This window comes from Argiope bruennichi, chromosome 1 (assembly GCF_947563725.1).
Source record: "Argiope bruennichi chromosome 1, qqArgBrue1.1, whole genome shotgun sequence".
Lineage (NCBI taxonomy): Eukaryota > Metazoa > Arthropoda > Arachnida > Araneae > Araneidae > Argiope > Argiope bruennichi.
This window is the reverse complement of record NC_079151.1, coordinates 33548096-33566970: the sequence shown is the minus strand read 5'-3', so window position 1 is coordinate 33566970 and position 18875 is coordinate 33548096.

Genomic DNA, 18875 nt, shown 5'->3' with positions numbered 1-18875 from the left:
GGCTGTAAAATCAGTTACCTTTGTCTATTGTCTGATGAAAGGAAGTGATTAATTGTCATTGATCAAGCTCTCTTCAACGAAATGTCAAGTACTCCTTGTTCTTTGTTTTCTGGTGAATCATCTGCTCTTTTTGCAGACGAATTTTTTTCCTTCTTCAAACGAAGTGTTTGAAAAATATTAGCATTTTAAATCAAGTGTAAGCGTCTGTTTTATTTTCTTGAATATAATTCAAACTAATATTTAAATTTATTATACGATAAAAGAAATAAATAAGAAAAGTGATTTATTATGATTGCATGAGCTTTATGTTATCTATGCCGGAATTCAAAGAAAAAAAGTATCTGTATTCGTAGAAATTTATTCGCAATAGAAACGAAATGTGTCTGCCTTTTGTTAAGGTAAAAGAATTCTTTTAATCTTTTCTAAATTTGACATATTTTCTTTAATTTTCAACACTTTTGTATTAACTGAATTTGATTCATGTTTGAATTAAATTTTCGTTCTTCCTATTAAAAAACAGTTTTGAAATTTTTCACAATTCTGTAATCCAAATGAAATTTGTTTTGTTTTTTATTTGACATCTTTTATGAGAAATGTCTCTGAAGAAGCGAGATGTACAAAAATAGAAGATTATGAAATTTGGAACATTTTGTATAATTAAATAACAAAAGAAATCGATATATTTTATCTGTGAATAATTTTATCAGAATTAGAGTAATGTTTTTATCCAATAAAATAATATCAAGAAACCCACTGTTATATATAAAACTTCGTTCCTTACAAGAATTTTACAATAAAATGACTAGGAACATAAATAACGTAAATATATTTTTCACAATTTTCAAATAGTTTTGCCAAAGCAGGAAATTTCTTTTAAGATTGATTGAAACAGATATATAGCATATTGATGTTTATTGATTAGGGAAATGTATGAAGCCAATAACATTTAGATGGTCCAAACATATTTTGATATCCAGCTAAATAGGTTATAATAAACAGAAAAGTCTTGAAATTAATAATAGTTAAAATAATTACTATGCATTAAAGATGTGGCTTTTAAAACAAGCGTGCTTTTATTAAATGTATTATACTTCGAAATAGAAATATTTTATTACTTTTTTCAGTTATAATTGTTCTTTTTTGTTTTATCTCAAACAAAGATTTAAATATTCATTGCTTATCAGCATATCGCTTAAAAGATAATTGCTTTTTTTTAATATTTTCATTTTATTTCTCCCCATTATTTATTTTAATTTTCATTTAATGTTTGCTATCAAATAATGTAATTTGGGAATGAAAAATAATTGTTTGAACAAATTCTAATCAGGTTCTTTTTCATTTCCGTTTCTAAAGTCATAATCATCGTGTTTGGTATTTTGTGATTAACATTTTTCAATGCGTTTCTTTATATTACAATGTTTATTTCATTACTAAGAAGTAGACAATACAATGTTCAATTCTATGAAACTAAAATAAATAATTTTATATTTTACGAATCGTTGTATTCGGAGACTTCATTTATTTGTTTTAAATGTATTAAAGCAAAATGCGCATATTACATACTCTTACACTGATTTTATTCAAATTAATTTTGAAAAACGGATTAAAAATAAAAAAGAATTACATGGGAATTAGTTAAGATTAATTTCACAGAGAAATATTTTTCCTTTTTAATTTTGAGATGGTATAAAAATAGTTTTAATGTAATTTTATGTGCCGAAGTTATGGCCAGAAAACGTGAAATCTTTCTACCACTATTTCCTTCCCATTAAAGGGGGGGGGGCTAAAATTTTTTTAATAGCAGGATTAAATTGTCTAGATGCTAAGAAACAGAGTGCTAAATTTCTTTCGAATCTGTTAAAGCGTTGGGTATTTATAAGATTTAATTTTCAATTTTATATATGTATATAAGTATCCAATCGGAATGCTAATAATTAATTGGAATAATGAGAATCCATGATGTTCCTAAGTATCTAGAAAGTTTAATTGCGCTATTAAAAATTTGCTAGTCCCCCCTAGAGGGAATGAAATGTTAATTTACAAATGTTAAATTCCCGTTGCCGGTAAATTTGGAGTAGATATCCAAATGTTCCTCTTAACAAAAGAACTTATTTCATGAACCTTACCAAAATGTTTAGAGGATCGTTGCTTTTAGGACTAGGTTTCTGTGAGATGGTCTGATTAATCACCATTTAATAGGAGTTTCATTTTATTTTTAAGCTTATTAGATGTTTGTATTATACGTAGTATAAATTTTATAAATTCAGCATTTACACATAAAAATTCATATCGATATTTTATTATCGTTATATCTTTAAATCTGTTAATATAAATCTATCATGTAATTTAATTTTTTTATAATTATTAAATTATTAATACTTTATTTCATTTTAACTATCTTTTGATTAATATACATTAAGCATGATTACATTCAGTGAAAAATTGTATTGGAATTTAAATTTGATATATTCCTATCTTGTTTTCGAGATCCTCTTCTAAATATTACAGAGGACAGGTACAACATTCGCTTTTGTGCAAATTTTAATCTGAAAGGTCAGGCTACAGTCTCTCGCCTTACTTTATATGAACTTAAGACTCATATAACAGACTCCACCTCCTTAACGCATAAACCAGGAAACATATATTGCAGAATGAGAAAAGAATGTATTTTGGATATAAGTATCAAATAACAGGTATGTCTTGCTTATGCATAATTCATAAAACATACAGCATTTAAAAATGCTTTTTTTTACCATTTATTACATACAGAGACATTTAAAAAATGTTAAATATTCATTTTACACAAATATACGAAAGATTTTTTTGTTCAAGTCTCAATAGATCATAAAAAAGAATCAGAGTAGAAAGCCAGAAATTATTCCAGTATAGTCAAAAGTTAGCCAAATGTATATCGAAATAAAGTGAAAAGTTATGTGTATTCATGGTTGCTTTTTCGCCTTGAAGATTCGAGCATTTGTCATACGTGGACCGGTTTTCTTTTCGAAGATCGTAGCTTCCAGTATTAGAGATGGGCCTTTCTATTTCTTTGAAGGAAGGGCTTTTTTTCTTTAGGGATGGGCCTTACTATTTCTTTGAAGGAAGGGCTTTTTTTCTTTAGGGATGGGCCTTACTATTTCTTTGAAGGAAGGGCTTTTGTTTCTTTAGGGATGGGCCTTACTATTTCTTTGAAGGAAGGGCTTTTTTTCTTTAGGGATGGGCCTTACTATTTCTTACTACATTTGCCTAGAATCTTTATGTTGCTTAAAGGAGAAAGATGGAAATCATTCGGCTCCAAGCCACATTTTCCATGAAAGGGTAGAAGACCGCAATACTGTATCAATAAAGAAAGGGCATAAGAGATTGAATTGACGTTGATATCATTTTTGAAACAATCAAATTGCCATCACATGTAATGGGTCGATCATGAGTTGATCGAAATAAAGGGAGAATGTTAAAAGTCACCATAGCCAAAATTGCAACTTTGGAGGATGAATGTTTAGACCCTCTTTCTTTTATATTTTTTCCTTAAAAAATCAAAGAACTTGTAATAAAATGAGCTTCAAAGAAAATTTAAGACCCATCTCACCTTACTGGCGATATTTAATCAATTTTCAAAGTATTTTAAACATATTTTGCAGCAAGAATACATGATAAATTAGAATTCTGAACAAATATTAAAATTATCATGAAAGATAAGGCAAAAAAATATTGGAAATTCTGAAAGAATAATAAATTTATTGATAAAAGCCACTTTTAAAGTTTACAGATGTTTCTTCCATTTTTGTTTCCAATCCTATTTGCTATTTCACTATTTCGCCCTTAATATCTTACGCCTTTGGGGGGGGGGATTTTAGGTAATCTGACAGAAAATTAGGAAACGGATAATGAATTGAATAGCCCTGCAGAAAGCTTCTAAATGTTATGAATTATATATCTATCGAAACTTTACAATAATTTGCTGAATACACTATTTAGATCGTGTTACATAAAATATTTAATTGAAAATTATACCGAACATTTAACCAGCTGGTGGTCAAAGATGGTTAGTAATATATAATAATATAGGATCAATACTACAGTACATAACATATATATATATATATATATATATATATATATATATATATATATATATATATATATGTGTGTGTGTGTGTGTGTGTGTGTGTGTGTGTGTGTGTGTGTGTGTGTGTATGTGTGTGTGTGTGTGTGTGATCCAAACTAATTTCCAAAGCTTTTTCTTAATTTAGCCCATAGACATTTCATTCTCTTATTTCCTGATCCAAATTCACTTTCTCTACTTAATTAACTCAAGAGAAGCTTTATAAAATTGCTGAATCGCTAAACGCTGCCATTTTCACACGCTCTGCGTGAAGGGACAAAATACCTCTGACTTTACAAATTCTTTTAAAAGATCCCAGTGTTTCCCCTGCTTTTTGATTGACATGCTATTGAAATCCCTATTAAAACATCACAGCATATAAGGTCAGGGATAAAAGGTATATCAATTTTTCCCCCATTTCTGTGTCGTTCTGTGTTGTGTGTGCGCTCGTCGCTCCTGCTTGTACAAAATGCGTACTTCTCCGAGATGAAATAAAACGACGTCCAGAAATCGAAAGTCTCTTCAATGCCTTCTGATTAAAAAATTATATATATATATATATATATATATATATATATATATATATATATATATATATATATATGTATATATATATATATATATATATATATATATATATATATATATATATATATATATATATATATATATATATATATATATATATATATATATATATATATACTGCGAGTACGTGTGTGTATTTTTTTCATTTCGTCAGGAATGGATTATCCCAAAAATTCTTCATATGTATTTTCCTAACACTCCTCATTTATTTGAAAACAAACTATAGAAATTCAATCATGTTGATAAAAGCGCATCTTAACGCTTTTGGCCTACAAATATGCTAACGATATGCCGGCATCGTCTGCAGTAGCAACCCTTTTCAACACGAAACCACAACTTGTATCTATTCAAATCGTGCAAAGAAGGAGTGGAGGTAGGTAGCAATGTTTTTCTCGACGGATCATTTGTATACTGTCACTTCCGCCTGATTTTGGACATCTGGCACGAAACGATTGCACTGGAAAAACCAACACGCGAGCCGAGGGCAATAACTTCATTGAAGAAACCTTTCTCACCTCTTGAAATAATAAGCATAAAAAAATGGAAAAGAGAAACATGAGTTTCGAAAAATTTGCCAGCTATTATCTGGATAAAATGAACTCTTTATCTGCTTGATCAAGAATTATACTGTATACTTAATAAATAAAAGCAGATGAGTTTATCAACCGAGTAACGTGAGCTATTTTAAATCGGTCATGTCATCAGAATGATTCAGAAAAATTCAATCTGAATGTGGTGTGTATTGGAGCTCTAGAGAATAGATTGTTTGATATAGAGGTATCAAATTTGGCAAAATATGTTTTGGAAGTGAGAAATGTTCACCTCAGAAATTTAATTAGATTTTTTGCAATTGAAATTTAAGTGAGAGTTTGGCGCTTTTTAGAAATAAGCCAAGAAAATATCATTCACTCAAACAGATGTTCTTGGCCCATTTTAAAATTTAAAAAGGTCGTCTTTATAGAGATTTTCGCCATCTTTCAGTTATCTTGCAAGTTTTTCCTAAATTTTGGCGATTTTTTAAAAATATTTTTTGTATAATTTTCAACAACAGATTTCATTGTTACAAAGATAATTTTCATTTATTTTTCATTAAATATTTAATCATGTGATTTTTCATCTATTGTTTACAGTTAAGAAGGAAAAATCCTTATCATTTATGTAGAAATTACGAAAAATCGGACAGAGAAATGACATTTCCTCAAAATAAAGTGTCCAGATAGAAAAAGACTTGCCAGATATCAAATTTTTTAATTATTAATCTTATTACTATTATGGGAATCAATTTCCTGTGTAATGTTTATCCATACAGTAAATAGAGAAAGTATAAAATTTCTAAAATAAGATAGATTAATATTTGTCGTTATTTAATGCTTAAAAATACTTATTGAGAGAATGATGGACACGAAATTCTGTATAAATGATTTCAATTTATGTATGAGAGATTACATCAACTGCTAAATCCCCTCACCAATTTCCAAGAATGATGGATAATTTTCGAATATATATATATATATATATATATATATATATATATAGGCCGGAAATCCTCTGTTATAAAGGGCGAGTGATCATTGTTTCGCCCTTTCTTCTTTACTTCTGCTTTTGTGCCGCGCAGCGCCTTCTTGTAAATAATTATGCTTTCCTGGATGGTGGTAGAGAGAGAATAAAACGAAGTTAAAAATACCAAGTCTCTTCACTACTGCTGTTGAACCAAACTAATGTTGCACATTATTTAGCCGACAGGATTCCAAATATATTACATATATGTTTATATATATATATATATATATATATATATATGTAAATGATAGAAAACAAAATATATATATATATATAATTCTAAGATAATTAAAAATCAAAATTGAATAAGTTTTTTTATTCTATTTTGATAAGATGAATTTTATAAGAGTACAGTTGCATAATATTAATAATATTCAAATAATAGCCAAAGACCTCCAGTATTAATAAAAATTAAAAATTCCCCTAGATTAATAAGATACGATGCCACAAAAAATGCCATATTTTTTTAACGATACCACATTATTTTTATCACACTAGTTTAAATTGTATTTAAGCAATAATGATGTAATATTCTTACTAATTATCTATACTTGAAAGTGGAGATTTTAATTCTTGATGAAAATCGCTGGTGTTCCCACAGTTCGGAAACATTCTGAGCTCAAAATCGCGTTATGCCTCTATTTCTTTCATTCCGAATGAATCTTCTTTCATCAACTCTTTCATTGTATAAGTTTCTTTAAAGAGAACCAATACGTCATATTCTTCGTATACGAGAAAGTCAAAAGGAATTGATGAACAAATATATGAGTTTAATATTTTTATTGGTTATGAAATGAAGTGCTGGAAGTAATTGCCATCATAAAGGGTCAATTCTCTGATGGTTTGTCTGATGAAATGCGAAAAAGCTAGCGATAGTAGATTTTCATGAGCATAGAACATAGCAAATAACGAAAATGAATCTATTTTTTAGTATTCAAGGTTATACATGACAGGAAAAAGAAACCATTCCTTAATGTAAATCATAAAATGTGAGCGTAGAATAAAGCAGGTGAAAAAGGGAGCGCCAGCCTGATAGTTATATTTTGTCTTGCGTGTCGCTTTCCCATCAGTGTTTAATTTATGCACTTTGAGACTCTAGATAGTACAATATCTATATCAAGTACTTCTGAAAACTAGCCTTCTGTTAATAAACTGATTAATCTAATTTCACATTTCAAAATATTTTTGACTTCATAAATATATTAATGATTTATCTTAAATGAATTTCTTTTATTTTTATGAAACTGCATGATGTATTTACTATTTTACTATAAATTGTGAATTCAATACATTTATGTTTATGCACAATTATATCAAGCAGCACCTTGATGTTTATGAATATTGTAATAATTAACTACATGCAATAGAAAAGAACCTGGCCATTTATAATTTAACAGTGTTTATACTTATAATTCCTAGAATTTGTATTCCTTTCTGAATGTATTTGTGGTGAAAGCTTATAAGCCAGTTAACAGCTACACTACCCGAGCAATTGCTTTTGTATTGTGGTCATGTTACTGGACTGCGAACCACAAGGTCCCAGGTTCTATCCTCGCTCCTGACACTCCGACACATATTCATTGATCGATTCCACAAATTATATATTTCAATCGATCTACCTGAAACTCCCTTCAACTAAGGCTATCCTAGGCAGATGCCTAGTTTGAAACCCATCACTGTTTTTCAGTACGTTCGTATAATGTTAAAAAACAGGTCTTTCCTGAACCATTTTAGACTAATCTCAGTACTTTACATTTTGATTATTTTATTACTTTTTATCTTGAATAGATAAATACCTTTTCGATTTCTATGGCTGCTGATTTTGAAATTTTAAGCTTTAGTCAAATAATAAGAATGACATCAGAAATAATCTTTCCCATGTCTTAAAAATCCACATTAAAGAATAGTGTCTGGATTATTGCCTTTTCTTAAATTTTACAGGATAGATAGCCCACATTAAAATCGAAAAATAAGCTTTTTTTACGAACTATTTCACATTTTTATTCCATAAATCATTTCCAAAGTGTATATTAATCAAAAATTTCTTCACTATATGAAAAAAATAATTACAATTTTCTTTTATTTAAAAAAATATTCTTTACACACAATAAATTGTGAACGATCGATTTCGTCAGAATATGACGGTAGAACAGTTTTTTAGGACTGAATTGCTTCAAACGAATTGAGAATGTCAGAATATATCGACAGATATCGCATGGGAACAGGTATGCAAATATTAGATCAAATGTCAAGCAGTCAAACAAATATTTACTCAAAATTCTTCCACAAAATCTATTTTCATATATTTATCTGCAAATCCATTGTTTCCATTTTCATGACTCTTGTTTTTAAATTATTATTTTTTAAGGGAACACTATCTTTCTACTTCTGCTTTTAAGATATATGATTACATGTGGAGTGTTTTTTTTTTAATTTATTGTAAAACTTTTCTTTAATTTTTGAATTTTTTGCGCTTGAAAAACAACTTGAAAAGCAAAAATATCATCAATTAAATTCTAAATGCTATTTCAAAATTGAAAGATATATGCAAATTTTTTTTCTTCTTTCTTTTAGATAAAACAAAAATAAAGCAAAATCGTGAGGCTTATCAAACGATATACTCAAACACTTAAATAATTTTCAAACACATATCACTTAATTTCTGTACTAAAAAATAGGCTATATTTCTATCCAATGTTTAAACATTGGATAGCAATACATTGGTATTTGACAGATTGGAAATTAATTTGACATAAATTGGAATTTGTCAGATAAAAAAAAACATAGTATTTTCAAGTGTTTTTTTTTCACTTCACAAAGCATTGAAGTAACTATAAAATAGTTTTAAATGACATTTTTCTTTTTCGTTGTAGTTCAGAACATATTGAGAAATTAATATATCAAATTGGAACAAAAAAATATACATTCAAGAGGTGTCTCATGAGATTGCCTAGAGATTTATAATTTGAAAAATATATGAGGAAAACAACATTAAGTCGTGAATTAACAATGAAAACAACGTTAAGTCATGAACGAATGTGAAAAATAATATTAAGTTGTGAATAAACCATGAAAAGAACATTAAGTCGTAAAAATTGCAAGTAAAGAATCAATATCACATTCTAAATAATAAATAGAGAAATTAAATTCAATCAGTTTTATAAAGAAAATTATCTACATATTTAGACTATTAAATTTTTTAATGGATTTTTTTTGCATAAGCTAATATTAAAATAAAAATAACATCCCATAATACTTAAAAATCATATCAAAGGTTTTTACAAGCAAGTATTAATGTAACTTTATAGCAGCAAATTTTCCATTAACATTTTGAGTCCATAATTATAGTTTAAAAAAGAATACAAATTTTTAAATTATAAACCTTGATTCCAAGGAAAAACTAATTTAGATGATTAAGTTAATACTGTCAATTTTAATTAAGTTAAATGGAACAATGTACTTATGGAAAATCATTATTCATCTAAAATTATCTACAAAAAGTTCTTAACGATTCTTTATGGTCTTTTCTGATCTTTCTCGTTTCATATTAATAGCTTTTTATCTTCAGAAAAAATGGATTTATAACTATTAAAACAATAAGCCATCTCTTGGAAGTTCTCAAGAAGTATTACAGTAAATGAGCAACCAGTGATCATTATACCCTTCCTCTAAATCCATAAACCAACGCGGGCGAACAACAAAGACAAGTCCCATAATGATCGCATTTCGTGACAAGTTATGAAGTACAACGAAAATAAGTCATCTATGAAACCCTAGGGTACATAATCGCTCTAGATCGATATGTTCTACCTCAATTTTTAAAAAGTACTTTCCAAGACCATTTGCCAGACATAAATTTCCACAAAGCACAGAAAGAAAGGAAAAAAAAAAAGAACGATTCCGATTAAAGATTGCCTAATCTACATATTTATATCGGAACTGAAGAAAAAAAAGAATTCGAATGGCACCAGATTACTTTTTGGAATTTCCATGATGATTGTGATTTAGTGTCTTTTGAATACGAATCATCGGCGAACGCAATATGCCCACGAACAGAACACGAGCTGTTGAGTGGAGTTGGGTGGGGCAGGTGATTAACTTTTCAAATGTCTTTTAATATTTGAACGGCCGCGTTGAAGATTAATTTTAAGTCTAGAGAAATGGCAATTGCAGCTGCTAGCTTCCGAAAGCGTCTGTTTTTATTCTAAACTCCTTTTTTTAAACATTTTTTATTCATAAATGTGAAGAACAACTATGGAATTTAGTGAACGATTTCTTTTGGGGAAATATTTTTTTCTATTAAAATAAATGCTGCTGAAAAAAGAAATACATAAGAATGAAGTGTTCTTAAAATGGTTGTAAATAAAATATTCTTAATTGACATTCTTAACCGAATTCTTTTAGAAAATAAACTTTCCTTTCGATTCTAGAAAATAATACTTCTATTTCTTGGGTTTTATGATTGTGTCTTTATTTGAGATTTAATTAAAATTAATGAGCTTTGTTCACCATTTTTCATATTTATAAAAAAAACATGAATGCTTATTTTCGAGTTATTTAATAAATTTTAAAACGAAACAAATCCGAAAAATATATTATTTAGCCTTTCTTCGAGCTATAAGATAATTTGTCACTTATTTATTTGTAAAATTGAATCGGATCAGAAATAGATTATTTATCCTCATTAAATTAATATTATTATTTCCATTAATTTATTAAAAAGGAAATACAATTACATTTAATTTTTGAATCGAATATTGATAAACACAATATGAAACATTATTGGTGGTTATTCTAGTTTCACAATGAAATGTCCTCTATTATTACAAATATTTCCGAATTAAAAGTTTTTCATATTTTTACAGAACCAATGAATGTATATTTTCGAGTTATTTAATAAATTCTGAAACGAAATGAAGCCAAAAATATATTATTTAGCCTTTCTTTGAGTTTTAAGATAATTCGTCACTTATTTTTTTTTATTTATTTGTAAAACTGAAACATATCAGAAATATTTATCCTCGTTAAATGAATATTATTATTTCCTTTAATTTATCTAAAGTAAAGGAAATAGAATTATATTTAATTTTCCGTCTTTTAATTTTTAAATCAAATATTGGTAAACACAATATGAAACATTATATAGGGTTATTCTAATTCCCCTATGAAATTTCCTCTATTATTATGAATGTTTCCGCATTAGGCTTAGATTTCATCATAAAAACAGACATACTTTATTTTCGCTTTCGTAAATTACATCTAGACAGCACATTTTATCGGATCTTTATTCACGGATTTCTTTTTCATTCTCAATAGGATTACTTTTTTATCCAACAATGATCCATCAAAACCTTCAATGAACTCACGTTTGTTTCATTTCTTTTCTCCGTTGCAATAATAATGTTATTACTTTCTTATTTTTTTTCTTCTAAAGATATTATAAAAAATTCTTTTGTTTCCTCCATACAATGCAATGTTATCGTCACTATGAAATATCATTTTCAATAAAAAAAAATCATTCTTGCAATTAAAAGGAAAATCGAATATTTCAAGCTCTAATCTATTGTTTCTATTTGATGGATCATTCACACAAAAATATAACCTTCAACATTTTGTTTTTCTTTGAATAACAGCGCCAGTACTTGTTTCTTTACAATCTTTTGATTGTATTCGATTCTGAAGGACTTAATGAGCTTTCGTTCAGAAAATAATTAAATACTAACAGTGTTTATCATTGATATGCATGTTAGATTACAGTTAAGAAGATTGAAAACTGATAAAAAAAAAGCTCGAGTGGTCTTCTCAATATTTTCCCGCATACTTTCTAATAAATGTATAATTCCATTCATCATTCCATCATAAAATCATGGACTTTCAGTAGGAAAGGAAATTTTTTGCATGGCATTGGTGAACAATAATTATCAAATATGGATCCTTGCCAAATATTTAACATTTTTACTGAATCTATCGTTGGATCCATGTTGACATTTTAGCGTTTAATCCCTGATATACGGTTAACAGTAGCTGAAAGAAGAATTTCTGTTTTAGACGTGTTTTTCTTGACCAACTAAAACCAAAATTTGCAATTCCAAAGTCACATTTGCAAAACTACATTTGCAATCACAAAATTACATACCAGATTTCATATTTTTATATTCTCTGCAACTTAGAATGATAGCGCTTACATGATTGTGAAAGTGCAAAGCACCAGATAGTTAACCATTTGATAGAATCGGTTCCAAATTTGCTAAGCATTTACTTTTTAGATATTAAATCTTTGCACCAAATTTTTTTCACTTAACTCTCTTCATTTTGTAGTTTTAGATAACTGGAAAAATAAAATTTCTCTAAAGGAACTCCGCTCAAAATATGATAAAAACCTACAAATTTGATACAAAAGCCATATGACAAATTTCATCAGTCTAGATCAAAAAAATTTTTGAGTTATCGTGTTCACGAATAGACAAACATTACAAGGTCAAAAATGTATTTTTCAAACTCAGGGAGATCTGAAACGTGGAGGTTCATCAAAATATCGAATCGAGTTTTCTGTCCATTACAATGCTTTCTCTGATGATGATGTCGTGGCCGCGATACAAAGGAAAGGGGGTGTAGTAGCTTCTGACGGTAAAGATCCCCAAAGAAAGGGCAGAAGTCTGACTTCTAGCTCATATGAAGATGAAACTCACTCATTCGCTTTCATAACCCCTTTTTTCAAGGGGGGGGGGCACATTCACACACCTCACAGATAGAACACAGATGTCCAACCGGGATTCCAAACCGGGACGCCAATATCACGGGGAAGATGAGCTACCCCTTTGCAAGGACGCCGGCAATGCTTGTATTCTTCGTAAATGAAAAAGCAGCAATTCCTTTTTCATACATTTAACAAAATAAAACTTTTTATTTGGTAGAGTATAATTGTCATTATTTGCTTTAACATGCACAAGATGTGGATACCACAACGCTTCGAATTTTATAATACAGTTACCTACTTTTTAGCTTCTATTGAATTTCCAGAGTAAATAGACTTTCAGCTTAAATGAACATCAAAAAGTAAATTAGTGTACGTTTATCTTGAATCTCGGACAATCCATCCTTCAAATTCTTAAGTAATTAAATTCTTAACTAACCGAAATGTTTAATAATGAATAAAATAACTTTATTCTGCTTTATTTAACTTAAGATATGTTTTTTTAATTTTATAAAGGAATATATATATATATATATATATATATATATATATATATATATATATATATATATATATATATATATATATATATAAGTTGCTTTTATCTAAAGGGATAAAATTTCATATGCTGTCTTAAATAATTTTGTACTTTTTTTAGCAAATTTTAAAAGAAATCTATTCAGAAAAAGATTGTCTGGCTGGCTGTTCGACTATCAATGAGTACTATAACTGCAAAACATAAAGAACTTGATGGATAAAATTTTATGCGCAGATTCAGTGTATAAAATGTAAATCTAATCAGATTCTGATCAAATTCATATAATAATTGCACTTTTTCATGAATGTAAATTAAGTAACTCAAAAATAAAACGACTTAAAATATATGAAATTTTGTAAGTAATTTTATTATAAAAATTGCAATTCTGTTTAAATATTTAATCAAAACTGTGTCGAAAGTCCATACTCAGTTTCCTTTACTATAATTACGAAATTCTCATGTTCAGTTGTCTAAAAACAAAAATCTGAGCACTGGCATCATTCAGGGCTTTACCTTAGTTCCACAGCTTTATGCAGGCGATTGGTTTGGTTTAATTGTATTAACGTCCTGTTTTAAAGCAACATGAAAGATATTTTGGGACGGGCCTTGTCATTGTGAACCGCGATCAGATGACGATGATAACACTTGTGCTGGCACTCTCCAAACTTTCACACCCCACTAGCGGGTGGACTTTGGCCCCGACGGATTTAACGTCACCATACTAGCTTACACGACGTTTTTTCGGTGGAATGGGCCACGGACCTCAAACCCTCCGATTCTGAAGCCAAGACCTTACCGCCAGGCCACCGCAATCCTTTATGCGGGTAAAGAAGAGATTACAATTTTAATAAAGATTTAAAGAGAAATATTCTTGGAGACTTCTCACGCTGCTTTTTTCTTCTTTAAAATCAAAGATTAATGCTTAGTCCTTTTGCGTTGGCATCAAAAAGTACATTTTAATCGTTACCATGGAGCCTTAAAATACCGGACAAAGGCAGGCGCAAGTCGTTGAGACGTTCCAAATTTTTTCCATGTACATATCGGTTTTTGTTTCATTTCCGCCCATGTTTCCGAATTCTAGAATCATGTGTAATGATCTTTTTGAAAGCTTAATTACTTTTTTTCGTAGCGTCGGCCTATTCATTTCTTCAGAAAGCAAATCTTTAAGAGGAAACATCGTCAGATTTATATTTAATTCTAAGCAAATTTTTTATTAATGGTATAATCTACAGAAATATTTATTCATTTAACTAAGTAAATTAAAGTATATTTGTTCATTTTATTCGGTTATATTTATATTCATGACTTTCCCACACTAATATAAAATAAGAATAATAACACCTTACACAGTTTATTTAAAAACAACTATTTCATCAATAGGGTTTACAATTACTGATTTTTTTTAAAGAATGAGATACTTAAAACTGAGAACTTCATATATCGTTTTAATATTTCGAAATATTTGAAAAAGGTTTTTCAAACTGTAGTGGTGACACAACTCTGTTACCTTTATTTTTAATACAATAGATGGCGTTATCTTATTAACATCAAGGTATATTTCCTTTCTTGGTAGATGGCAGACTCTTCTTATTCTAAGTGAGTGTCGTGTATTTTCGTGTTCGAGTTTCTTTTTGTCTTATGAAATATGGAACTTAGAAAATTATTAAATAACTACTCTTGAAACTCGTCTATCTCGTCCCGCCACAAAACTAATTTAAAGAAATATGAAATTTTATTTTTTGTATTTTGACCAAAATGTTTCAAACTTTTATACTTTATTCCAAATATGGCCTTTTGAAAAATATATTTTATGCTGAAATAATTTTTTAAACCATGCATAAAGTAATAGAATTGTAAAGTGCAGTTTCAAATAGATCTTTATATAAAATCTAAAATAAAATAATATAGCCTCTTTAAGGTATTTTTATAACTTTAAAATCCTTATAAAAATAAACTAAAGATTTGCAAACGATCGAATAATTGCGCGTACAATGTCCATAATTGGAAATTTTCGGACTTTCATTACTTAATGGCATATTGTTTTTCATATGACAGCTTCCATAAAAATGATAAATGATTCCATGATTATAAAATTAAAGTGGATTATGTAATTTTTCATAATGTATGTACCAGAGGAAAAAAGAATTTTTGACTTTCTGATATTATCGCCATGCGTTTTATGTATACTATTTTTTTTTAAAAAGGGTAATCGAAATGGGATAATAATTATATCATTATATGTCAAACCGTACAGTATGCATAAATACTGAAACATTAATGTTAAAAAGAATGATGCTGTGATAAAAATATTAATTTTGAAATGAAGATAATTTTAGATGACGACATGCAAATCTTTATATAGTATATTGACATATTAAATATTATATGCCCTATTTTAGTAAAATCATTAATCTAAAAATTTATTTAATCTACTTTATATATAACCTAATATTCTGATTGCTTAATTTATCCCCCAACTGTTTGTTATTTTAACTTATCTATTCATTTATTTAATTTAGTTTCTTTAATTTCCTGATTAGATTTAATTGAAAAATTTATTATTTCAGTTTGTCTAAAAACATAAAAGATACCTGAGATATTTAAGGTTCCCTATAAATTTTTGTGTTTTAATATAAATTTTCTCTGTGTCAGATATAGATTTATATATAACAAATAATTTCATTTGATGAAAGACTCGGAGATTCCTTATAAGCAATGAGATTGATTTATTTAAGTTGACAAAAATGGTTTTTATTTATTTAGTTTTAGTTAGTTTTCCGTTAGATTTTATGCTATTCAGAAAATGCTCCAGAAATATGTATGAAATATGCTATGTTTTCAATCTTGTTACATAAGGTTTTACTTATTGTGATTTGGTTTATCGAAATTTAAACAAAAAAATGAATAAATTGGTATTTCATTGAAATTCTTTTCGTTTCACCTCTTTTGTCTTCTAATTCAAAGTGTATTACTCATTATTATGTCTAACTGGGTTTAGACAAGTATCTGAGATTCATTGAGAAGGAAATGAGGTTGACAAGTATCTATTGAGACAAGTATCTGATCTTCAAAGATGGAGAAAGAAAAATGTAGTTTCAATTTGAAATTATAAAGAGCAATTTTAACACGCATCCTTCATCCAGTAAATTTTGCACATTGAACCTAGTTTTAAAAACAATTACTGAAGAAATTAATTTATTCTAATTCTATTAAAAATGAATTAAAATCGCATTTTTCCTCAACATTTAAAAACTACATTTAAGCACTTATAGATAAAAATGATTAATCTAGCTCGATGCCAATGTTTTTGTTTTGCAAAATTTTTTTACAACTGATTGAATTTTAAAAACAACTGATTTTGCATTTGAAATATCAGAGATTGGTGTTTCAGGTTCTACTCCTAATTCAAGGAGTTACATGCAATTTACATCATACATTGGCATCAAAGCAATTAATTGTTTAATTTCTCATTTTAGAATCAACTGGAATAAATTATTTTCGTAGACACATTAGAATTGATTTTTTTATAAAATGAAATACATACCTCCACTAATTGGAAATGATGTCTATTTTGACTATCGCATGAATCCGTCGCTGATTTCCGGACCTTTGCGTTAAACTTCATTTTACGATACTATCACAACCAATTTATTCCTCTGGTAGTTTCTGTTATGACTGCTCTTTTTTGTCGAGTGAAAATTTTCAAACATTCCGTAGAAAATCTGTGAGCAGCAACAAAGACACTGAAAGACATAATAAAAGAATACATCGTCATTTATATATTTATATAATCCTCATTTATATATTTATATAATATAATCTTAATATATTATATATCTAATATAATATCTAATATAATATATATTATATATATATATATAACATAATCTTCATTTATATATTTATATAAATGAAGACATAAAAATGAAAAGGGTATACAGTTGTCATTTTAAAAGAAAGAAATTCCATCTCCTTATTGAAATAAGTTCAGGATTTTTTTAACTTGATAATTGTTGATCATTCAAAGAGAAATAATTGTCATTTTTCACAAATCATCCAAAATCAGATTTTTAAGAATTGCAACTTTTTAAATTGATAAAAAACAAAATGGTTCAGCTTTTATGATAGCCTGCTCTTCTTTATACGAACTCAGTAATTCAAAAAACTAACGAATAAAAGGAAATTTCTACTGTTATCTTTACCCAAAATTTATGGAAATTCTTTAAATTCTGGATCATATCTATCAACTGAAATATGATAGATCTTTTTACTTCCTAATAACTTTCTCCCCTACTTTATAATAAACATCATACCTTCCTTCTCCTTAAGTATATCAAATTTTGAACCAAATCCTTCAACGAGTTAATCGCTTGTTTCCCTAGAAATTCTCATGATTGCTAAAAAATAATAATAACACAGCTATTTATATAAAAGAAATTGTGTATGTCATTTTGGAAATAAAATTGTGGCTTTATATTGTTACGAAATTTTCCGGGGTTCGTTTGGATAGTGGGAGTTTGGTGTGGAGAACACTCAATCAGCAAGCGGCAGTAGAAAATGAAACAACGACGTTTATTTACACGAAGACACACAGGACAGCACAAAGACGACAACTCTATACAGCACAGAAGACGATTATCTTCAGCCGAGACGTGCAGCATACATCAGCATACAACCAGACTCTAATACAGACAGTAGCGCACAACTTATTTCGGCACTAGCTTCACTCCGTCGCTGCTCCGCTTATCTCTGGAAGGCCAGTTCTTTACCGTCGTTTCCGACTACTCTTCGCTGTCGCTTCCGACTACGATTCTCCGATCTGGTTCACGACGACCCGGCAGCTGCGGCTGCTTCCTTTTATAGGTCTCAGGAGGCGGGGCTAGAAGCCTCTCAACCAATCAGGAACGTTCGAGGCGTATCTCGGTTCCTACTGGACGGAAAATTCTATAATCTATTTTGGCGCCAAAGTCACCAAATGGTTGCCAAGTTTCTCGCCAAGCTCTGGGACCTACTATGGAACCAACTATGCTGGGAAGCCTCATCACAGATTCGTAAAAATATTAAATTTTCCTTTTGATTTGTCGATAGAAGGCATCTAAAATTCGTATTCTGTTTTCTAACCATTTTGCGAAGGACAAAATACCACTGCCCGGCATAGCAAGACGTCAAGAATTTTCATTCCGTGAAAAGGAAGATAGTTTAATATAAGAAAGTTTTGCAGACCTTCGTTGGTTAAATGTTAACTACAATTCAGTCCTTAAAAATTGAAGAAATTGCTTTAGTTAGCAACTGAATTCAATGTTCAAAATTAATTACTGAAAGCAATTTTATTGTGTAGAGATATTAAGGGATTACGAAAATAGGGTGTGTTATATCTTTTTTTTACATCGTTT